General features: G+C 36.5%; 1 long non-coding RNA gene across 1 annotated transcript; it reads right to left on the bottom strand.

Moving 5' to 3' along the window:
• Positions 1–234: 234 nt before the first annotated feature.
• Positions 235–4196, bottom strand: LOC143693560 (uncharacterized). The gene is made up of 3 exons (XR_013181360.1): positions 4091–4196; positions 2533–2611; positions 235–327 (listed from the first exon to the last, which is right to left on the bottom strand). It is a non-coding gene; the product is annotated as an uncharacterized LOC143693560 (long non-coding RNA).
• Between the last annotated feature and the right edge of the window lie 619 nt (positions 4197–4815).

Raw genomic sequence — 4815 nt, 5'->3', positions numbered from 1 at the left:
CAAGCAGCTAATATGTTGACTATTAATTAACAGGAGTGATTCATTCAGTGTTGTAGCCAGACATAAAACCAGACTGAAAGATGAAAGGGTAATTTGGAAAAAGACTATAACTTACACAGTTATCAGTTGCAATATCTGAGACCTGGAATACTGGCCTAATTACAGCTCATCTGAAAGGTATCAGGGCCCTATCCTCTACAGGAAGTATTAATAGAAAATCACTTGCCTTTCAAAGCCAGTAAGCCCATCTGCAGGTCCTGTATCAGCTCCATCCAGACATATATTATTTTACACACGGGTGGTCTGTCATATGATGATTGACTCAATCTGGACAAGAAAAAGGATAGAAAAATTATCACTTTGTGGAAATAGGACCACTTGTGACTTTGGCAGGTGAATTAGTACAGATTGCCCAACAACAACTTAATTGCAAAAGATAACATTTTCCTCAGTTCTTTCATTTTCATAAGCACCAGCTAACAGGCTTATCCTTTCTGTGCTAACTAATCCCCTCTCTGATTATGATTCCTGCCATATTTTGTCCACTGGGACCAACCATAAGTAACACTACTGTTCAGTGGCACAGTCCTTTGCACAGAAAAGAAGTGCTGAGTAACACTCTGCTACATGCATGCAGCTACCTGCAGCTAAGTTATTTCTCATTGTCAGCAAGTTCATCACATTTCCACCCTTTTACTAAGGTGATATGTATGTGTGTTCAAAGGCAAATGAAGAACTCTTCTGCCAGGATACTGGCACCCTGGATTACAAGCAGAAACAGTGATGAGCAGGTGCTTTGAATATCAAGACTTTACCAAGCTTAAAAAAAATAAGAGAGCTTTTGCCCAGGATTAGGATATTAACAAAATTGTATAGGATGATAGTCTCTCAGACCACAGCAGAGACTAAGACAATTCTGAAGTGAGTCTCTAGGATATTCAAATTTCATCAAACTGTAATTTTGATATTTTTCCTCCCCAAAGGCTGGCCATTGACCATCTGACTGAGGTACCCAGTTGAGGTGTAGTATCTGGTCACAAGGACTACTTCTAAACCTGCTCATCTTAATTCTCTTGCAAAGGAAAAAAAATCTCTTTCCTTGCCTCTCATAAGTCATCTGAAACAAAAAGCAGGAGGTACTACTACACCTAATGGGGCCAATGCTTACTCACATTTATGTACAAAACAGATGCTTTCCAAAAATAAGGTAAAAGAAGGAGCACAAACACCTAGTTTCAAGATCAGTCTCTAGACTGTGTTTTAAAATAACCTTTCAGTGTACCTGAATGCCACTGAAGCAGAAAAAAAATAAAGAAATCTACTACCACAACCTTACTTGAGTAGTAAAGAACTGGCAGATGTGAAATCTGAATATTATAACTACTAAGGAGAAACAGTAAGTCTCTCAGTGTGGGACACTTTTTTGTTTGTGTTAATTATATTAATTAGAATTAGAACTTCCACCACTCTAGCAGCTGTGTGGTGCTAGCTGCTATTGTTAGCACTCACGAAAAATACTCCAATAGAGGGCACCAAGAAAATTACTTACAATCTGAACACCCACACAATCCTGTCACATTGGAAAGACTGCAGACAGCATAACTAATAAAGTTATTGTGCTATTTTGAAAGAATAATAGCATGTTTGAAGAGACCACATTAACCCTGTTGTAAAGTATTGATTGCACTCTATAGTAAAGGAAATGAAACAACAAAGACATAGTGCTTTAATTCTTTTCCTGTTTGCTCTTGCTAGTTTTACTCTTTTTCAATTTACACCTATATTTGAGAACACAGAGAATGTATCACCTACGGTTCACAAAGACAGTCTTATTTTCATAGACACTTTTTCAGCAACTTGATGTTTTTAGGATTATAGTTCAATTCAAGCAAGTAGTTGTGAATATGAAAGAAATAACCATCTAAAATTGCTTGAATCCTGTTTATCATGTTTCCTTCCCTTAAAAAAAATGAAGTCAATTAAAATGTCAAAATATGTCAGCTGATTGGTTCTGGACATTTCTGTTTAGACATGTTACCAAAAAAAGGTATAATTATCATTTCAGTCTCTAAGAAAATGCTCTAATTTTGTATTAGTGCCTTACAAACAAGCAAAGCAAGTTGTGCCTTCTACAATAATTTGCTGCTGTTTTGAAGGCACATCTGCTTGCCTACATCTAAAATACAGTGCCACAGTATAAAGCTGTTACAAATCAGGCTGAGGCAAATATTCAGGGTGATTTTAAGATTTAACATTTTCACAGCATTTAAAGCCCTGGTCCTCTCATTAAAATATTCAGATTCAGTTACTTCTACTAGATTTGTTTAAACTTGATAAAAGCTACTTTCTTATTCTGTTCTAAACAGCAAAAATTAAAGAGGAAAACTGAATTAGGAGAGAATGATGGACAATACAAGCACCATCTTTTATAAACACCAATACATAAAAATTATTATCACTCTGTCTTATTGTGAATGAACAAAATTTGTAACCAATCTCTGAGGTGATTTTATGTATATAAAATCACTTCACCTTTTTTTTATCTCCTCGAATGGTTCTTTTAAGAGCACGATTCCTGTAATTGCATTTCCTTCCTTTTCTATGAGAGTATCTGTAAAGACATTTGGCATCTCATCAGCAAAAACAGCAGATGGAGAAAGGCCTTCCTACGTGCTCTGTCAAGGGAATTGCAAGTTTAGGTGGGGTTTTAATAGACATCAAGGATTTAGTGACATGCCAAAGATTGCATGCCTTCACTGTGCTTATTATTTGTGCCTTTCTCTTTTAATAGAAATGAAAACAATTACTGTGCAGAAAACATTTAGCTTCTCTCTGAGAGTATCATACCATATGGTATGGGGGATGTATAGCTGACAAAATGAATGTAAAAATGAAGCACATACACTTCAGATGATGCTAGTTGAACTAAATTTATGCTTGAAATTTTAACTGAACTGATAGAAAAATTTACAAATAGCAAAAAACTTCCTATGTAAAAAGCACTTCAAATAAAACATTAAAATACTTGTTAGTGAGTTTGACTTTATTTAAAAATGGCCTTGGGGACCAAAGAACATTTAAACAGACAACTAAGTAAGCACTGTAATTATAAGAATGAAAATCAACAGAGTTTTTCCAAATAACAGTCTTCTTATCACATGATAGCACATGCAGACAACTAAGTAAGCACTGTAATTATAAGAATGAAAATCAACAGAGTTTTTCCAAATAACGGTCTTGTTATCACATGATAGCACATGAAATTGCAAACAGAGCACATACTTTTCTCAGTTACTGGGAAAAGAGATTTTCCTGATAGGACATGAAGTTCACAGATGAGGCATGAAGATGTTTGTACTGGCCATGCAAGGAGGGGAAAAAACCTTTTGGTAGGAGAGAAAATTCACAGCTTATATCTTGCATATTTCTCAGGGAGATATTAAAAAAACCTTTATCTTATGACTTAAACCCTCAGAAAATTTACCAAAAAAACCCCCAAACTATGCTGAATTTGCACTTTCTGTGAGTAAATAAATGTGCTCCCAGAAAGTTCATTAATGTTCTCAAAATCCTACAGGACATGAAATCAGTGTCAAAATTCTCCATCAGGCATAGATGTGAAATGTTTGGGCTGTTACAGATTCTGAAGCTGGATGAAAAGATTTTATAAGGGGCTTTCAACGTCTCCTAGTCTCTTTCAATCTTTCATAGTACAAGTTCCCTTCTTGTCTCGTAGAACAGAGGATTTCTGTCATGCTCTAGAATTCAGTGAGGAAATACAGAAATCAGAGAACTCAGCATTATGTAGACCTTCATTGACATGGTAACAATATTCACATCCTTGCAGCAAATGTTGTTTGTAGAAAGTGAGAAAACAGAAAGAAAAAAAAGAAGATTAAATAAGATTTTGGGACTTTGGGAAGAGCATAGCATTGAAATATTATTTACGGTGTTATAAAAGCACAGGGGAGTTGTACCAAGAACACTGCAGCTGCAGGAAGATCTCTGGAATTAGGTTTCAGACAGCTCAGTATCCGGGTGCACAGGGGAGAAACACAAGCTATTAATTGCAATATTAATCATATATTACCTCTGTAGTATTGCAAGGAAGTATGTCACCTCATGTCCAAGACCAAATGTCAGTAATTTCTGCAACTGCTGAATTCCTTGCACCAAACTGCTACAGAACCTTATCTTCAGGGGGGAAAAAGTAAAAGGTATAATTCAGCTGGGCTGCCTGAGCAGATCCCTGACCAAAATTCACAACAGTCACATAATTTTATACTCCCTTCCTGAGTACTAAGTACCAAGCATAGGGCACAAAGAAAGGTCTTGAGGAGTTTCTCTGGTAACCATTCCTATGCATGTTTTTTCCTGACTTCTCATTATCTTTGATCCCAAGATTAGTCCAGCCTTGATATCATCCTTTCCCTCACCAATTCCTGCTGTCCAAGGGCAGCTGCATGCCCAGACAATGTTCTCCTTTTACTGCCCCCACCCCAGAATGATGATTTAATTTTGGCTTCCTTGAAATAGGAATGTACTAAGAGACAAAGAATTTACATTTCTGCTGTACCACTTCCCAAAATGGTACTAAAGCATTTTATGATCTGTAAACCTCTTAATCTACACCTCTGAAAATCTTTTGCAATGGTCAGTGTGCAAATAACACACTCATGCGTTCAGGGTGCTCTGCCCACTACTCCTGAACTCACTGAATTTTATAGGCATGCAAGAAGAGTGATAAAAAATCTCATGGTACATCCCCATCCATTTCAAAGAGGCACCAAAGCACGGAAATGAATGTGATCAGCC

This window comes from Agelaius phoeniceus, chromosome 3, assembly GCF_051311805.1.
Source record: "Agelaius phoeniceus isolate bAgePho1 chromosome 3, bAgePho1.hap1, whole genome shotgun sequence".
Classification (NCBI taxonomy): Eukaryota; Metazoa; Chordata; class Aves; order Passeriformes; family Icteridae; genus Agelaius; species Agelaius phoeniceus.
Note: the sequence above shows the minus strand (reverse complement) of the source record. Positions and strands in the feature narration are given on the sequence as shown.